The sequence below is a fragment of the Enhydra lutris genome, unplaced genomic scaffold, assembly GCF_002288905.1.
Source record: "Enhydra lutris kenyoni isolate GAN:26980312 unplaced genomic scaffold, ASM228890v2 scaffoldscaffold2, whole genome shotgun sequence".
Lineage (NCBI taxonomy): Eukaryota > Metazoa > Chordata > Mammalia > Carnivora > Mustelidae > Enhydra > Enhydra lutris.
In genome coordinates this window covers 88,505,917-88,526,658 of record NW_019154086.1, presented here as the reverse complement: position 1 = coordinate 88,526,658, position 20,742 = coordinate 88,505,917, and the positions used below count along the sequence as shown (strand labels likewise).

General features: G+C 37.1%; 1 pseudogene; it reads right to left on the bottom strand.

Moving 5' to 3' along the window:
- Positions 1-2,061: 2,061 nt before the first annotated feature.
- The window catches only part of LOC111146779, a 33,981-nt pseudogene continuing 15,300 nt past the window's right edge, over positions 2,062-20,742 (bottom strand).

Sequence of the window (20,742 nt, the reverse complement as noted above, 5' to 3'; positions counted from 1 at the left end):
TTGTTCCACAGTGATTTCCGGGCATAGCTAATAGATTATGGTGCCCACAGTACATGATAGACAATTAACCCAATATAGTACTATCTGGGTTATAGTAACAACAACAGTGACAAAAACAGAAATACAATATCTGACAAGCAAAAGTCTGAAGTTAGACCCTGTGTTGGAAAAATTATAGTGCGTCACTCAGTTTTCAGATATAAATTCACACACCCAGTACCCACTGCTTGAAAAGAGGTTAGATTCTACTGAGAAATACCTTTGCAACATCAACACATAGTTTGTGAGAGAAATTCAGGTTTTTCCTAGGTAGCTGTTTATTTACCAAGGTAACAATTCTGGGGAAAAGAAACACTTAGACTGTGAGCAGAGTTTGGATAAAGATCTGAGGTTACATGTTACCAGATGACCCAGAATGCCATTATGGTCTTCTGGATAAGGTTGGGGCTTATGGAGTCCAGGAACACTGATCCAAGTCAGTTTCATGATGAAACCCATGGTCCATGTATCTACTCTGAGAGTACTTCCCTAGCCATTGGGTGTATGTTTTGTGCCCAGTGGAACTTGAAAATTCATTTCCTGACCTGTGAAATAAGAGGCCATTATTGTAGGAAGCCTCATGGGATGCCCCGTGGTCTGCTTCCTCATTGCCAGCAAAAACAGAAATTCAGAAGCAACAGTACAATCCCAGAGGAACTGCCCAGTTTAGTGCCACCATGAAAGATTTAAAGGACTATGGAGAGAGGAGTTGGTAAAATCATATGCCTATTTAATTTGCCTCTGTGGGCCCTCTAAACACAAATTGGTCATGACAGATTATGATGCAATAAATAAACAAATGATACTCCACTCTCAGTTCTTTTGTTGGATATGGTATCTTTATTAGAAAATATAAACACAATCTAATGGTATATGCAGGAGAGAAGGAAAATTCTGCTAGGGGAAACTCTGATGAATTATTTTGCCTGCTACATTTTTTATTGATATAATTCATGAAGAATGATCCATTTTGCCTTCCTTTTTTAGTGCTTAGTCTGAGAGCGAACCCAGGAAACTAAGTCTTAGGAGGAAAAACTGCTTTCATAATCTCAAGGTAAGCCACCAACAGGCTTTACTGATAAAACCTTCAAAGCTTGAAGAGATAAGAAAGGCAAGCATGTATTCTATTAAACATTTCAGTAAATATGTAAAAATCAGTAATTATGAACATAGGGTTTGTAGAGTTAAAAATGCAACTATTTTCATGCTTTAAGTATTCAGTCCTGATAAGAGTTTTAAGGATAATTTGTTCTAAAAGATTTAAAAATAAAACTTACATTCAAATACACACATGCGCGCACACACACACACACACACACACTATATATGAGTGTGTTATATATTGGGAATTCTCTGTATGATTAACATTCTGGACTGTCCTAATAGTGTCAAATAATGAGAAGCCAAACATGACCCACATCTATGTTACAAAGATAGCACAGAGAAGGAAGAGTGGGAGGATGAATCATTCTTGTCTTTCTTTTATGCTCAATGGTTTTGATAAGTTCAGCAGATGATTATAAAAACAGCAGCGATCTGGGGCACCTGGGTGGTTTAGTGGTTTAAGCCTCTGCCTTTGGCTCAGGTCATGATCTCAGGGTCCTGGGATCAAGCTCCGTATTGGGCTCTCTGTTCAGCAGGGAGCCTGGTTCCGTGTCTCTCTCTCTCTCTGCCTGTTGCTCTGCCTACTTGTGATCTCTCTCTCTCTCAAATAAATAAATAAAATCTTAAAACAAAACAAAACAAAACAAAACAAAAAAACAAGAACAGCAGTGATCTGTTTCCAAATAGCGAGATCCTTCATACTGGCTCACCAGTTACACAAACGCTAAGTATTCATAGAAGGACTACAGGTAACCTTTACTTCTCTCTGGTCCCATTACCAAGCCTCTACTTCACTTATGACATTACTTGTTAATATTTTGCATCTCAAAAATATACAGGTAAACACAAGCTTGCTAATTTTCACTTAACCAAATAAATTTTAAAATAGATAAATGTTAAATTTTCACAACACTAACCTTAGTTTTCATATTCATAAAGCATTTTAGAATTACCCAAACATGAAAATTGGGAATGTATTTGCTTATTTGGAAGAGTCAAAAGCTGAGTCACTTCACTTTTCCTATTGCTTCCAGTTGCTAGAATACTGGCAACTCACAAAAATATATTTAACATATCCATGTAGATTCCCAGCACTGAATTGATGGGATCATATTTTTGAACTTTATATATTGGTACTATTTCTGCATGCTTGATTAATTTTTGCTATTATTTAGAAGGACCACACTGAAAAGAACTAATCCACCATAAACTGCCACAGAATAGAGTGGAACCAGCCACAGTGGTAGGTGGACAAAGCATAGATCCTAGTGAGGATATGAAGATGAGACCAAGGCCTGCTCACAAGGATGTTCCCATGTTCAGAAATTTTCCATTGAGTGCGCACGTGGCCATAGTGGAGGGGCCTCTTCTGATGCCCACTGTGTACTATGCAGCTCTGATGAGAAGAGCTCTCTCCCACCAATATTTGTGAGAGGAACCTCTATGACACTCTTCACATTAGAATATGCTAACTAATTAAGTTGCTTTGTGTCTTGGGCTCTGGTCATATGCTAGTGATTGTACCCACATTCCAGCTCCAGTTATGGCTGCAAAGGTTGTACTGGTTGTCGTCCAAGAGCCTCTCATCATGAAGTTCATAAGAAGAGTTCTCTTTACCTCCATGGTGGACAAAGCTGTAAAATCAGCACTTCCTGCTTAGTACGTATTCTTAGAATGATTTCTATCCTTAACATACCAAGGCCAATTTATAGCCTTTTCAATGGTTCCAATTTCATTATATATTCCTAAGCCATAGTAGCACCATGCTCCAAGACCAAGCAGGCCATCCACCAATAAGCCATCTTGTCATCTGATCAAATTTAAGTATTTTTCTATCAATGGCTCCAATACTGCCTCCTTGAGTTCTTGACCAGCTTTTCCACACCAGATACCAGGTCGTTGCTAGGTGTTAAGCATATTCCCTGCTGCATGTTAAGAGCCATTGATTCTTTGTGATGGAATTCTTCACAGAGAGGAGACCTTGGTGAAAGCTGGATAGAAAACTCTGGAAAGTGGTGTCCATAAACACACAAGTCTTGCAGTCAGCACAGTGGATTTACCAAGCAGATTGAAATGGTCAGTCCCTTCTGAACCATGCAGTTACCCTTCTGAACAGGCAAAATGCAAGTGTGCACACCTCCCTAGCCCTTCACCCACTCCTTGCTTCAAATTTTCTTAAGCTGCTAAAATTTAGAGTGCATTTACTACTTTAGCCTAGCTTATTCTGAATAATATAATATTCCTATTTGGGGCATTTCTCTTTTACTATTGGCAGCATGTCTTACATGAGTAGTTACAAGTTAGCAATACTATCATTAGGGACGGATTAGAAACAATTTATAATATAAAAAATTAATTTCTCTGGTGCTTAATATATTTCTAAAAGAAAGAGCACTTGTTATAAAATAAACATAACAAATATTTTCAGAGTATTATTTTTGCCAATATTTTGATCTGTGTTGATAGATTTCTTAGTATTATAAATTTCTTATTGAAAAATGATTTGTAAAAGGGAAAAATAGGTTTATAATAAACTTTGCCTTGTCAAATATGACAATTAAAAAAAAATTGTCCAGGGGCGCCTGGGTGGCTCAGTGGGTTAAAGCCTCTGCCTTCGGCTCAGGTCATGATCTCAGGGTCCTGGGATCAAGTCCCGCATTGGGCTCTCTGCTCAGCAGGGAGCCTGCTTCCTCCTTTCTCTCTCTGGCTGCCTCTCTGCCTACTTGTGATCTCTCTGTCAAATAAATAAATAAAATCTTTAAAAAAAATTGTCCAATAATATTGAATTGATTTTGAAGAAGGTCATGTGAATACTACAAACAGACTGCTGTGTCCTGAATTATGTCTTCTAAAATTCCTATCCTGAACCCTCCATGATGGGATTAGTGCCCTTGTGAAGGAGGAAACGACACCAGAGCTGTCACTGCCATGTAGGGTCACCCACAACCAAGGAAGAGGGCCCTCTCCAGGAATTTCATCTGCTGGCAGCTGAATCTGAGACCCTCAGACTCTAAACCTATGAGAAATAAGTGTCCGTTGCTAAGTCTCCTGGTCCAAGGTATTTTGTTACAGCAGTTTGAGTAGACTAAGATACAGGTCTAACATTTTCTGATGTTTTCTTTCTCTAAAATCTTGGTCAGGATATTGTAAATATTTACCATTACAATTTACCCTGAGGTAAAGTGTTAGAAAACTAAGCTAGAGAAGGAGGACATCATGTAATTATATATGTAAAGTATTATAGACCTTAAATAGAGCAAAATCTTCTCAGGTTCCAGTAAAAAATATGATTCATGCAATTTGTGTATGTGCTTGTTCAGAGTCAGGAGGTTGTAACAGCGGGGTTGTAGTGGTAAGAAATGATCAAAAGAGCCCTATTTAGAAATTATGCTTTGAAATCATTAGTTAACATATCTTTGATTCTATTACTATTGGGTATAAACTGAAGTTTTAAAATATCCTTACTATTCATGGAGGTATATGCCCTAGTAAAGCAATGATTTTCCAGTGTATCTTCAACCATACAAAAAATTTAATATGATGGGAAAAAAAAAGTCTACTCTTTTGAGTGATAGTTATGTCTTTTTGGTTCTATTGTCAATAAAAATCCTAGCACTAGTGGAGAGTGAGTGTAGAGATTCTGCAGAGACCTGTGGAATTGTACCATACTGATATGGGAAGCTTTTGAAACAAGAAGACATGGGAAGGACTGAAGGCACCAGGCCATGTTAACAGGCTATTTTGTGCAATCATTTGCTGAATAATGTCCATAATTATAAAGAATATATAGAAGTGTGTGATAAAATAGCTAACTTTGGTATATATAGTAATATATAATAGAAGTATTTAGCCTGTCTGCTGTCCTGTGATTTGTGGTTTCTCAATGAGACAATAGAAAATGGGAAGGGGAAAAGACATATTGCCTTGACCATAATATCTTCTCAAAATAATTTTTAAATGAATGTGTAGTGAATCCAGTTTTCAGCATGATGGTTTTGCAGTTCATGACACATCTAGATGGAGTGTTTAGCTCTCTCATTTTAAACTGGTCATTTGAGATTTGAGTAATTAGTTTGGAAACTAAGTGGAGGAAATCCCAGCCATGTGACACCCATTATTTGTTGATTAAATTTTACTTTAGCATGGTGTGGCATAACTTTTGTGTATGTATTTTTTTTTTTAAGATTTTATTTATTTACCTGACACAGAGAGAGATCAGAAGTAGGCAGAGAGGCAGGCAGAGAGAGAGGGGGAAGCAGAGAGCCCGATGCAGGGCTTGATCCCAGGACCCTGAGATCATGACCTGAGCCGAAGGCAGAGGCTTAACCCACTGAGCCACCCACTGAGTGCACCTTGTATATGTGTTTTTGTTCACCCTAAGCTTGTACTTCAAATTTGCAAGGCTAATTGCTGACTGAATCTGAGAACATGAGTTTTATTGGTCCTATGATGTAAATACCCTTATGCAATACCCCTAGCTTATCCAGCAAATTCTAAAATAATACTGTCTCCCACTACTACATTTGACCTTTGAGGTGAATACTTTTTCCTCAAAATTAGACAGGAGACAGTTTTTTTCTTTGTATAGCTTTCATCTTTTTCTTATTTCTCAGCACTCCTTTAAGTTTGCTGATACATGTAGACTTATTGACAAAGAGGAGAAAGATAAAGTGTATAGATTTGCTTAAATTATGAAATTTAATATTTTCATTCCAAATTTTATTCCAAATTCCAAAATTTCCTGAGCATAAAAATTATATTTTCTCATATGAAAGTATAACAGATGTGAATTTATTATCTTTGTATTATTTATATTTGTATTATCTTTGTATTATTTCAGATTATCTCATAGGTCACATAAGCAGAATGCAACCCTGGTCTGGTCTTCACCACTCACTAAACAAAATGTTCATATTTCTTTCTTCAGGTACTATACTAACATCTCTGGAGGCAATAAGTGTTCATTTTTTTTCTTTATTTTTATTAAATATTTATTTATTTGAGAGAGAGGTAAAGAGTGGGGAAAGGAGCGGAGTCTTTAAGCAGACTCCCCACTAAGCGCAGAGCCTGATATGGGGCTTGATCTTATGACCCTGAGATCATGACCTGAGCCAAAACCAAGAGTTGGCCTTAACAAACTGAGCCACCCTGGGGGCCCCTAATCAGTCTTTGAATAGGTGAAAAAGTATTTTCATTAACTGTTTTATTAAACTTTTACCACTTTTTCCTAGATTTATTTAGCAGGATGCTGCTATGTCTTTCTGAACATATGTACATCATGTCAATATGACCGATGAAAAACAACTCAGTGTATGTTACCCATTTTCCCTGAAGTCTCTGGCAGTTTGTCATTCTGAACTACATTTGTAGGCTTCAAAATACAGAAATAACAAAAGCATGCCTGATATTATTTATATACATGTTTTAAAATTTCACAAAAATTAATATAAAGCTAATGTGTGGAAGGCCTTAATGAAAACACGCCCCTGAAGATGTCATGGGAATTAGGAAGAAAAGGAGGCAATGGAGGTTGGAATTACAAAAATAATTTTTCTTTTTTAAATAAAATAAATTGATTAAAGGAGATTAAATGATATTTCATAGAGGGTATGATAATGTTTGCCTGTTTACATTATTTAAACATTAATGCAACATGGACGATATATTCAAGTAAAACAGTTATCCTTTTGGAAATATATTGTTTTTGTCATTTTTCAATACTAAGAGTGACAAAAAAAGTGAAATATGTCTCATTAGGTCACAAGATTTCTAGATGTCTTCTTCTATAATGGCCAATTATAAAATACAAATACATATAATAATTTTTTGTTGTTTAGAGAGAAAGAGAGAGTGCAAATTGGGGGCAGCAGACCGGAGGGAGAGCGAGAATCTCAAGCAGGCTCCATGCTCAGCTCAAAGCATGATGTGGGGCTTGATCTCACAACTCTGAGATCATGACCTGAGCCAAAACCAAGAGTCAAGTGCTTAATTGACTGAGCCATCCAGGTGCCCCAATGAGGTTTTTTAAACATAATAGTTGCATTACTCTTAACCGTGTTGTGCAATGCAATTTTACCTATGTTCAGAGTACATGACAAGGAAATTAGTCTTAATATATTTACTTTGCTTAGATATATCTTCTGCCTCTAACTTCTTTATATTACAATGGAACAAATATATGTTATTCTGTTTGTTACATTTTGAAGGTAAGTGACGAGACAGCTGTATGTTTCTAAAGTGGTAGAATTTCCATGTAGCCATTGCAATTCAGGTGAGGGTCTATCTTAGAAATATGAGAGTCAATACATGTAAAAATTAGAGGGTACTTGGGCTTAACTGGCTAAAGTCATATAAATTAAAATGTAAAAATGTTAATTTTAAAATTTATAATAAAAATTGGAAGAGAGATCAGAGTTCAGTAGTTGGTATACTCTCTTGAAAGGCAAATCACATGCAAACCGAAGACAATTAGAAAGTTGGTAGTAGGAATAGAATCAGAAGAAGAGTTGATCAGATTATATTAATGGCTAGTGTTAGGATGTATGGAATAGTTACTAGTATCAGACAAATCCTTTTGTGGTCCGGAACATTCTTTTCCAAAGTTCTGTGAGGAGTATGTATCTTGGTGGATATCAGTGGAGGAGAGAGAATTGTTGTGGACCAGGTAGTCTTTCTCCTCAATTTTAGAATGATAAGTGATCTGTTTGCAGCTTAAATCACCCCTAGGTGGGGAGAATCTGAGGATTCTAATATAGATTGAATATTTTCTCAAAAGAATCTCTGCAAGACACAATGGAAATGTGACTGATTATGTCTTGAATTTGAGAATAGTAGCTCAAGAGCTGGTAAAATTCAGTTTTAGGGAGAAAGAGGTTATATTTTTACATACCTGCAGTTTAGTGAAATAACACTCACATTCAATAGACATAGGATCCCAGATAGACAGTGGTCATATTTTTGTCCTCATTTTATCCCGTCTCACACTACCATTTGATATAGCTCACTAGCTCCTTTCTTAAAATCATTCTTTTTTTGTGGGATCATCAACTTTTTCTGTAAAGGGACAGATAATAAATATTTTAGGCTTTGCCTAAAATACAGTCTCATGTTACAGCTGTTCAACTTTGTTCTTATAGCATGAAAACTATTCTTAGCTTTGGGGTTGTGCAAAAACAAGCTGGGTGAAAGTTTGGAGGCAGGAAGTGGAAAACGATTTACCTCACAGGCTATAGTTTTGCTAACTCTCGTTCCTTAGGAGTCTATGTCATACATCCACAATTTTCCTTCTACTTTATTTATTTATTTATTTATTTATTTATTTATTTATTTATTTATTTATTTCATTTCTTGTCAGTCCCTTTGGTGGCTATTCCTTCCCTACTCCATTTCTCATTGTGGTCAACATTCTTCCCTCTAGTTAAAAATCTCTCTCTAGGTGATCATATTCATTCCTGTAGCCTTTGTTTTTATTTTATCTTATTTCATTACATTTTTTTTCGGGAAATTTTTGTAGAGAAAGTAGTCACATTCTAAGCTTATAACCATTCATCATTATTTGTGCAAGGAACTGCTTTTTAGTATTCATGTCTTTCTTTCATTGTGTTTCTGTGCTCTGCCCTCCCTTTTTATCATAGTAAAAAACAGAACATAAAATTTACCATTGTGACCATTTTTTAAAAAGATTTATTTATTTGAGAGAGAGAGCAAGAACACATGAGAACATATGTGTGTGATGGGAGGGGCAGAGGAAGAGAGAGACCACCCCCCCCAGCAGACTCCCCATTGAGCCCAGAGCCCACCACTGCTGCTGGATGCAGGGCTCCATCCCAGGACCCTGAGATCATGACCTGAGCCAAAACCAAGAGTCAGGTGCTCAACCAACTGAGCCACCCAGGCACCCCCCCAAAATCGTGACCATTTTTTAAATGTACAGTTTAGTAGTGTTAAGTATACCACATGGTTGTGTAATGGATCTCCAGGACTTTCATCTTGCAAATTTGAAACTTGATACTCATTAAATTATAACTTCCCTATGCCCCTTTCTCTACCTCCTGGTAACTACTGTTCTACTTTCTGTTTTTGTTTTTTTTTTTCCCCCTATGAATTTGATTACCTTAGGTACCTTATATAAGTGGAATCATACAGTTTTTGTGTTTTGTGACTGGCTTATTTCACTTAACATAATATCTTCAAGTCTTACCCATGTTGTAGCATGTGACAGGATTTTCTTCCATTCAAAGCCTGAATAATATACCATCACATGTATATACTGCATTTTGTTTGTCCATTCACCCATTGCTGGACATTTAGATTGCTTTTTCTTCTTAGTTATTTTGAATAGTGCTGCTGTGAACATAGTTATGCAAATACCTCTTTGATACCCTGATTTATTTATTTTTGAATATATACCCAGAAGTGGGATTGCTGGTTCATATGGTAATTTTGTTTTTACTTTTGTCAAATCTCCATACTATTTTCTGTAGCAGTTGCACTATTTTACAATCCCATCAGTAGTACAAAGGGTTCCAACTTCTCCATGTCCCCAACACTTGATAGTTTCTATCTATCTATCTATCTATCTATCTAGTCGCCATCTTAATAGATGTGAGGTGTTATCTCATTGCGGTTTTCATTTGCATTTCTCTAATTATCAATGATATTAAACATCTTTCCATGTGCTTGTTGGCCATTTGTATACCATCTTTGGAGAAACATCCTTTTCCCATATTTAAACTGGGTTATTTGATTTTTTTTGTTGTTGAGTTGTAGGACTTCTTTATATATTATATAGATTAACTCCTTATCAGATATATGATTTCCAAATAATTTCTCCCATTCCATAGATTGCTTTTTTACTCTGTTAGTAGTGTCCTCTGGTGTATAAATTTTTAAGTTGCATATAGTCTTATTTATCTATTTTTGCTTTTGTTGCAAAACCATTGTCAAATCCAATGTCATGAAATTTTTCTTTCCTTTTTTTTAAATTCATTTTAGGAGTTATATTTTTAGGTCTTGTGTTTAAGTCTTTAATCTGTTTTGAGTTAATTTTTGTGTACAGTATAAAATAAAGGTTTGACTTCATTCTTCTGCATATGGATATTCAATTTACTCAATACCATTTGTTGACTGTCCTTTCCTATTGAGTGGTCTTGGAATCTTTGTCGAAGATCATTTGATTACATACATAGATGTTTATTTCTGGACTCTCTATTTGATTCCAATGGTTTATTTGTCTTTATGCTGGTACCATACTGTTTGATTATAGTATTTTAAAGGCATTCATTTTCACAAGTTTCATATATATTCTTTTTTTTTTTCAATTTTATTTTATTTTTTTCCCAGTGATCCAAAATTCATTGTGCACCACACCCAGTGCTCCATGCAATACGTGCCTTCCACAACACCCACCTCCAGGCTCACCCCCCTGAACCCCCTCCTCCTAAATGCTCAGTTTGTCTCTCAGAATCCACAGTCTTTCATGGTTTGTCTCCCCTTCCGATTTCCCTCAACTCACTTCTCCTCTCCATCTCCCAATGTCCTCCATGTTATTATTCCTTATGCTCCAGAGGTAAGTGAAACCATACGATAATTGACTCTCTCTCCTTGACTTATTTCACTCAGCATAATCTCTTCCAGTCCCATCCATGTTGATACAAAAGTTGGATATTCATTCTTTCTGATGGAGGCATAATACTCCATTGTATATATGGACCATATCTTCTTTATCCATTTGTCCACTGAAGGGCTTCTTGGTTCTCTCCACAGTTTGACAACTGAGGCCATTGCTGCTAACAAGTTTCATATATATTCTGATAATGCTTTTTAAATTTTAATAAAGGTATATGTACAATATCATTCAGTTTTTACTATATTTCATTCAAGTCTATAATTTTAAGATCTCTGTGTGTTGCTGAATGTGTTGCTTCTACCTGTTGCATGATGTTTTCAAGTATGCATCTGCCATAATTTAATTAGTGATTTCCTTAGGAATAAACAATTAGTTTAGCTCTAATTTCCTATTGATGCAAACAATTTCTAGGTGAAAATATTTGTATGTGTCCTCCTAATAGACTTGTACAATAATTTTTATATTTATCTAAGAATGGAATCATTGTATCATAGTTTGAAAACATAATTAATAAGAAAAACCCAGATTGCTTTTGACAATAATTGTCATTTTATATTCCCACCTGTTGTGCATAAAAATTCCCATTTTTCTCATATCCTTGAGGATACTTGGTATTACCAGAGTGTTAATTACGTTTCTAATTGTTGCCATTTTGATAGATATGAAGTGGCATGTTAATGTTCTTTTATTTTAATTTTAATGTTTATTAGTGATTTGGAGCATCTTGTAATATGCTTGGACATCTCCTTTTATGAATTGCCTGTTTATATCCCTTGTCTATAATTTCTATTGGGTTTTTTAAAATCATTTTTGTTTGTTTTTCAGGAGCTCTGGGTATATTTCAGCTATTAACCCTTTGTCAGTTATAGATACTGCAAATATTTTCCCCAGTCTATATTCTGTGTATTTAACTTCATCTATAATGGCCTTTTTTGAATAGAAAATTTAAATTTCAATACAGTCAAATCATGCTTTCTTTATCATTTGTGCTTCTTGAAGTCTTTCTTCAGCCATAGGTCACAAAGGTGTTCTACTACATTTTCATCTATTGGGTCTATAAATTTACCATTTATATGTAGCTCAATAATTCTTCTGAATTTTTCTTTGTTCATAGTATAAGGCACGAGTTTAGTTTTTTTTTTTTTCTCCTTTGAGTGTGCCAGCTCTCCTGCAGTTATCTACATAAAAATGTATTCTATTCTTGCTTTGTGGTTTACTTTTACCATGTATCAGTTTCTTATACATACATAGTTTTATTTCTGACAGCTGTATTCTATTTTAGTGGTCTGCTTATCTGTTCTACAATATCATATTATTTTAATTGCTTTGGATGTTAGTTATCAGTATATTTTTAAATATGTCCTTGTTTTAGTTTTCAAAGATGATTAAACAATTTGCCAATCATTATTTTTTATTTCAATATAATTTTTCCAAATTCCCCTAAAATTCTTCTGAGATTCCATATGGAATTTTATTGAATTTAAATCATGGAGTATTGGATTCCTTACAATGTTTATTAAGAACATTAATAAACACATATTTCTCCACATATTGATGTCATATTTTTTATCTTTTATTTAAAATTCTTATGAGGTGATTTTATGTGTTCTATGATAGGTTACTTCTTAGATTCTTTACAAATTTGTTGTTGTAAGAATAGATTGCTATTTTTCCTAAAAATATATAAAGTTTTCTATGTTTATTGGGGACATAATGAGATGTTCTAGATAGATGATCTTATCCTATGAAAAGATTGGCAGTTTTACAGATTCCTTGCCAATTTTTAGAGCACCTATGCATTTTTCTTTCTTGTAGGATTATCTGAGTACTGGGTCTACCACTTACCAGTTTTATCAGTTCGGGTATAACCAGGAGTCAGAAACCACAAAATGATTTGACAATTAATAAAAAGATTATTCACAGGGATTGAAATAACAGGAAATTGACTTGTAAAATAATAAAAAGAGTAGATTAATTGCATGTATAAGAAGCAGCCACGTCCATAAGGATAAGAAAGAATACCCAAGGAAAGAAAACATCTAGAAGACCCTCCTACCCCAGGACTGAGATCCCAGCTTCATTGGAGATAGTACAGCCATGGCTTACCGGCCAGCCGATGTTGGCTGAGGCTACAGGGCTATGCAGGAGTTCTGGTTGGATTCCATGTCCGCAGTGTTTGCTAGGAAGCCATTCTGTAGGGTGCTGTGGGAACCCACCGTGAGGTTATGCTACACCTTAGAAGCCTCTGTGAAGCTGCTCTTTGGGAATGCCTGGCAGAGCCTTTTATGGGGAAGTTGTTGGTTCACAACCCTCTTGGGGCCTCCCTAGTGTAATCTGAAACTGGCCCCTCTACTGCTGGGCAAGGACGACAGACTGAAGAAAGAGGCAGGTCACTCCAGGTTGGTAGGTGGCAGTTTTGATTAAAAAAAAAAAAAAAAAAAGGTGACTTGTCTTGAGTGGCAGCAAGACCAATAGCTCCCTGCACTTCCCTGCCAAATATTAAAAGCTTATAAAGAGGCCTTAACTGGGTTCAGTCATATATATCATGCAGATGTCCTCAATACCACATAATTGTGTGTCCTTGGAACAGCCTCTGGGAGTAGAAAAGGCAAGTAGAACTCCTATTCCAACAACAGGAAGGGGGATGAGGAGCCTCTGATTGCCCAGGTCCAGCTCAAGGGTCACCTGGCAGTCACTTCTTTTCAATGACCTTCCCCCCCAGAAGCACTGGGTTAGCAGCATTCTGCTGGGAAGCCATCTGAGAGGATGATGGAGAAACTGTTCACAACAGCTTCATACCCATGACTCCTCACTAACAAGCCCCCAGAGAAGAAGCTGTCCATCAGGAATTGCCACACACTGTTGCCCGGTGGGTGCTGGTGGAAGCATGTGCTGTAAAAGCTGCACATGCTGCAGGAGTCTGGTACCACAGAAGCTGTGAGGCATATGCTCCAGGAGCCAGTTTGGAGGAGCCCATGAGAACTGGGAGAAGAAATCCCTCCCTTGCAGTATGCCATCAGCACCTCTTACTGAAATAGTTTCATACCATACAGACTGCAAAGAAGACGTATGTACAGGGGGCTATGAGTGGAGTTGTGCTTTCCCAAATTCATCTTTTGACATTCTAACCCTTAGTCCCTCAGAATCGATTGTGTTTGAAGACAGGGTCCTTTTTTTTTTTTTAAGATTTTTTTTATTTGACAGACAGTGATCATAAGTAGGCAGAGAGGTAGGCAGAGAGGGAGGGGGAAGCAGGCTCCCCACCGAGCAGAGAACCCAATGCGGGGCTGGATCCCAGGACCCTGGGATCACAACCGGAGCGGAAGGCAAAGGCTTTAACCCACTGAGCCATCCAGGTGCCCCAAGAAGATAGGGTCTTTAAATAGATCTTTAAGGTTAAATGAGTCATTAGGATGGGCCCTAATCCACCATTTCTGGTCTTCTTTTGAGAAGAGAAGGCTAGGATACAGACATGTACAAAGGAAGACTTGAAGGCAATGGGAGAAGATGACCATCTACAAGCCAAGGAGAGAGGCCTTAGAATGAAACCCACTCTGTGGAGACCCAATCTCAGACTCCTAGCCTCCAGAATTACGAGAAAATAAATAAATGGAAAATAGGGACCCCTGGGTGGCTCAGTGGGTTAAAGCCTCTGCTTTTGGCTCAGGTCATGATCCCAGGGTCCTGGGATCGAGCCCCACATCGGGCTCTCTGCTCACAAGGAGCCTGCTTTCCTTCCTATCTCTTTGCCTGCCTCTCTGCCTACCTGTGATCTCTGTCAAATAAATTAAAAAATAATAAAATAAAAAAAAATAGAAAATAAATTTCTGTGGTTTAACCCAGTTTGTGGTACTGTGTTATGGCAACCCTTGCAAACTAACACACAGTGTCTATTTTTATGACGAGCAGGCAGTGAAGCGCAGATGTGTGGCGGGGACATTACAAATGGATAACTGACACATTAAGTTTATAAGCTTAGAAAGTTAAAAACATTCTCTGAACCTGTTTTCTTATCTTAAAAAATGGAATCCTTGCCAAAATGGAAAGCTTTTTTCCCAAACTCTTAAGAATTACTTCCATTTTCTCCCTCTCAATCACCCAGAGGACTTTCTTATTCAGGTAGACCCCAACCTTTGGAATCAGAAAAATTTGTTCATTTTGGCACTGATTAGCTCTGTGACCTCAGCTAAGTACTTAACTCTGTGAACCTCACTTTCTTCCTATGGAAAATGAGGGCTATAAAACTTACTGCATTGTGATGTTGTAAGGATGAAATGAGAGAATATATAGATATAAAACATGCAGCACTGTGCTTGATGCACAACTAGTGCTGGTTAAATTGCAGAACATTGTTATCTTTGTCACTCTGGTGTTTAATAGAATGGCTGTTATTAATCTGGGAAACACGTATTTGTTGCTGAACAAGCTGAACTGAATAGATTTTCAAGGGGAGAATTGTAGACTTAAGAACAGGCAATGTATGTGTACGTTGGGGAGTGGGGACTATGTTTAGATAGATTAAGTATCTACCTAGGACCTTTAAAATCATAAAAATGTCTGTGATCACATGTAGCGAGGTAGGTGTGGATGGCCAGCCACACACGAGTATGTTGCCATTTTAGTGTTATAGGCAATAATAGATTTCACTGAATACCCAAGAAAGAAAACAACAACAAAAACAACAAAAAACCCAAACAAAGAACGAACCTCCTGAAACAAAACGGAAATGATTTAAATATGTCACCCCCAAAGAGTGAAATCTCTGAGAAAGGAACTAGATCAAAAAAAGGGAAACCCATCAAGCTCAACTTGTTTTCAGAAAGTCCCTAATTAAATTATGACAGCAAAATCCAACAGGTACAAAACAAATCTGATTTTAATAGCTATCAACCTCTTAGCTCTTGTTTTGGGACAGCTTTAATAAGGGCTCCCCCACTGTTTCATATTTTAGAATCTTTCTCTTAAGATAACATGGCAGGAATCAATAAGTTTATTTTAAATCTTACATCTAGAATAAGGTCATGCAAGGTCTTATGTCTTCAATAAACTGATTGTTTCAACCTGAACTTGTGTATTAGTGCTGAGGCGTGAACAAACATAGGGCTTTTCAACACCAATGCAGGGAGAGCAACGCACAATTAGATGTTGAGATTTCTAATGCTAAGTGAACAGAACTGAGATTTTAAAAATTAAAAATGTGACTGCTAACTTTTGCTCTCAAGGTACAGACCGTCACACACATAATTACAAGATTTACTGCTTAATATCCTCTTAACCACTGAAAGTGATTCTGTTTATGTTAGGAAAAAGAAGCCAAGTAGAAAGGTCATTATGTTGTGTCTGCAGTTCTCACTCCTAATATGTGAGTCTCATTTATAAGTAGAGGAAAAAATCAATAACCCTTTTAAGTTGCCTTGGATTCCAAGTGGAAAATGCTTTAACCCACTGCACTGTGGTGACTTAGAGCCACTGTGAGATATTATGCAATGTTGCTTCACCAAGGATCCCAGCTCACTTCAATAGCTCTTGATTGCATTGTTGAGTCTGTCTCGGCTGGTGAAGCAAATGAATGTTGTCACTGCTTCCTCAAAGTTTAACTCTTTTATTCATCAGTTGTTCTTTATCATTTTCTTGAAAGTTACTTTTGATTTTATAGAAGTCACCTGGAAGATTAAAGTGGTTTCAGAAACATAGTTCCAGCAGCTCACGAATGAAAACCTTCAGGCTCTTAATTTAATTATGTCCAACGAATATTGGCTAAGCACCAACTCTGTGTACCTTCTCACATATGAGGTTTAACAGCTGACAAGAAACGGGTAAGACAGTTCCTGTTTTCAACAAGCTCTAATTAACTGTGGAGAATGATTTAATATAAATATCTACAATTTGAAGTCCTATATAAATGCCGTATTAGAAGAGGGAAAAAAAATGATGTCCTACACACGTCAAGTTACAGGGAAGTAAAGGCTTTAGGAGCCTTGAGGGATAGATGAAAATTTGAAATGAAGAAGCAGGGAGATTGCTATTTGGGGGCAAGGCAACTGATAAGTAAAAATGAAGGCAGAATAAAGACCAGACCTTTCCCAAGCTATAGCCCAGGTAATAGAAACAGTTGAACTTGAAAAGTAGTTGGAGTCCAGGTTGTGAAGGATTTTAAATATGGTGCTTTCTTGGGAAAATGACTAATATGATCCAGGCAAAAGATAAGAAGGAAGATTGCTCTGCTAGTAGAGGAAGACTACTGACGTCAGTTAGTATTGGAAAGGAAGAACAAGGCAAGTAAAGACACAAAATAGATTAGACGCAGGTGCTTTTGAAGTATATCACATGTTGATTAATTAAAGATAGAACTATTTTCCTGGGACAAGTTCTGAATTTATCCCCCCAAAATGTGTGTTCTAATGCCACTTTCCATGAAATGTGTGAATTTAGTGAGAGTGAGGAAATGCCTACATACATATGTACCAGCTAATGGTGGACACTGTTCTGGATACTCTCCATGTTTCATTTCTAATAGCCACAGCAATTATTTAGGTAGGCATCAATAACTTCATTGTACAGATAAGGAGCGAAGGCAGAGAGTGCAGGTAACTTGCAAAATGTCAGAGAATAGTTAAGTAGCAGGGTTGAGATTTGAGCCAAGTATTTCTGACCAAAGCCTGTGCTCATCCAACTCGAGGCTTGAATCATTTCTTTCCTGCCTTGCCTTAACTCAACATCTTTTTGTCTATTCCTCAATATTTTAGCTTCTTTATTAATAAATTAGGGTAATGACTTCAAATTTGTTGGGTTTAAATTAAAACGAGGGGCACCTGGGTGACTCAGTGAGTTAAACCTCTGCCTTTGGCTCAGGTCATGATCTCAGGGTCCTGGGTTCGACCCCCATATCAGGCTCTCTGTCAGAGGGGAGCCTGCTTCCCCATCTCTCTCTGCCTGCTGCTCTGCCTACTTGTGATCTCTCTCTCTGTCAAATCAATAAATAAAATCTTAAAAAAAAAATAAAATGACTGTCTCAAAGTTAGTGCTCCATAAACTTACTTTTTGAAGGAGGATGAAATTAAGGAGATTGTAAAGAAGAATCTATAAAACTTGTTTAAATGATGATACTTCCTTGTCTTTAAAGTAAATGCTACTATTCATCAGTGATTTAAAAAAAATATTCTTTTATTTTAGTTCTAATAGCCACTCCATAACCCATCTTTAATTCATATCATTTTATTATCCCAGATTCTTTTTAATTTCTCTACCTCATCCCATATGTTGCATATCAAGTAATAACCCCACAAAATACCTGAATATGAACATGTGAATGTTCTGAGCAGTATAGTTTAATTTATCCTACATACCTTAAACAGTATAGTTTAACGTATTCTATATACCTTACTTTAATGTCCATTGGTGAAAGATTAGGTGACTCTGAATTGATTTGCCTTCCATTTATTTGTTTTCCATATGCTTTGACAAATAGGAGAAGGAGGTAAGGCTGAGTGTCTCCAGGTGGTTCTGGTAGAAAATTTGATGCAGACTGTGGAGCAATGTGTTAAATACATACATGCCAATAAAGATGTATTTTTTAATTGTAGTGTTTACAAAAAAATAAAAAGAATATGACGTACAACAAAACATAATTTATATAAATTAAAAATATGTGTATAGGGACGCCTGGGTGGCTCAGTTGGTTAAGCAGCTGCCTTCGGCTCAGGTCATGATCCTAGCGTCCTGGGATCGAGTCCCACATCAGGCTCCTTGCTCGGCGGGGAGCCTGCTTCTCCCTCTGCCTCTGCCTGCCATTCTGTCTGCCTGTGCTCGCTCGCTCTCTCTCCCTCTCTGACAAATAAATAAAATCTAAAAAAAAAAAAATATATATGTGTATACAAGAAAGAAGCATTTTTAAAAAACACATACTAACACAACCATGTTAAACGCATTAGAATGTTTGCCTGTGGTAGAGGGGGAAGAGCCTGGGCTGTGGGAATATAATGGAATGATAAATAAAACAAGTGTGGGTTTGTGTGGGCCAATGCTGATAATGTACCGTGAAATGAGTCCTATGATTAGTCAACCTTCTGCACCAGAGTCCTTTTGAAATTAGTAGGAGAATGGACTTCTGATGAAACTTTCAAAGAGAAGGGATCTAAGCTTGAGTCAAAGAAATTATCCTACATCAAAAAATGGGAAGTATTTAAAAACGTAGTCTCTGATGACACAGGGGTAAACAAGAAACAGCAGCATGAAGATTAAGGATGTAAAACTATTTCTGGGCAGTCTCCATAGAACCTTACTTTTTTCCTGAATAATTTACTTTCTAAGTTCAAGTCTACTCCTTGGAAGCAGCAGGGTTCAGGAAGAAAGCAGGGATCTTTGGAATCAAGAATTGTTGGATTTACAGTGGAAAAAAGACAGTCTCTTCAGTGAATGCTGCTGGGAAAATTTGTCAGCTATGTATAGAAGAATGAAACTCGACCGTTCTCTTACACCAAACACAAAGATAAACTTGAAATGGTAAAGACCTCAACGTGAGGCAGGAATCTATCAAAATGCTAGAGGAGAACATAGGCAGTAACCTCGTCAACATTGGCCACTGCAACTTCTTTCAAGACATGTCTCCAAAGGCAAAGGAAACAAAAGTGAAAATGAACTTTTGGGACTTCATCAAGATCAAAAGCTTCTGCACAGCAAAGGAAACAGTCAACAAAACAAAGGGCAACCCACAGAATGGGAGAAGAAATTTGCAAATGACATTACAGACAAAAGGCTGATATCCAAGATCTATAAAGAACTCTTCAAACTCAACATTCAAGGAACAGATAATCATGTCAGAAAATGGACAGAAGACATGAACGGACACTTCTCCAAAGAAGACATACAAATGGCTAACAGACACATGAAAAAATGTTCATCATCATTAGCCATCAGGGAGATTAAAATCAAAACCACATTGAGATATCACCTTATACCAGTTAGAATGGCCAAAATTAGCAAGACAGGAAACAACGTGTCTTGGAGAGGATGTGGAGAAAGGGGAACCTTCTTACGCTGTTGGTGGGAATGCAAGTTGGTGCAGCCACTTTGGAAAACAGTGTGGAGATTCCTTAAGAAGTTAAAAATAGAGCTTCCCTATGACCCTGCAATTGCACTACTGGGTATTTACCCCAAAGATACAGATGTAGTGAAAAGAAGGGCCATCTGTACCCCAATGTTCATAGCAGCAATGGCCCCGGTCACCAAACTGTGGAAAGAGCCAAGATGCCCTTCAACAGACGAATGGATAAGGAAGATGTGGTCCATATACACTATGGAGTATTATGCCTCCATCAGAAAGGATGAATACCCAACTTTTGTAGCAACATGGACAGGACTGGAAGACTGGAAGAGTGCTGAGTGAAATAAGTCAAGCAGAGAGAGTCAATTATCATATGGTTTCACTTATTTGTGGAGCATAAGAAATAACGTAGAGGACATGGGGAGATGGAGAGGAGAAGGGAGTTGAGGGAAATTGGAGAGGGAGTTGAACCATGAGAGACTATGGACTCTGAAGAACAATCTGAGGGTAGGAAGTTGGGTGAGCCTGGTGGTGGGTATTATGGAGGGCATGTATTGCATGGAGCACTGGGTGTGGTGCATAAACAATGAATCTTGGAACACTGAAAAAATAAAAAAAAGAGAATTGTTGGATTTAAAATGCAGAGTTTATAGCTTCTTGTTGAAGACCAGATCATGCTACTCAATCTCTTAAAATTTGAGCATATCCATGCATAAAATAGCCACTTTACTGTGTTGATGTGAGAAATAAATGAGTAAAATACTTAACTGTCTATTAGAGGGCTAGGTCAAGATAAGCACATGATCAGTGGTAGTTTTTATATGCTTCATCTTTCCCAGACATTGCTACTCATGGCATTCATTCAAAAACCCTGAATGAGTCACTACTGTGGTTTATGCACTGGATATACAAAAATGGAGGAGACTAC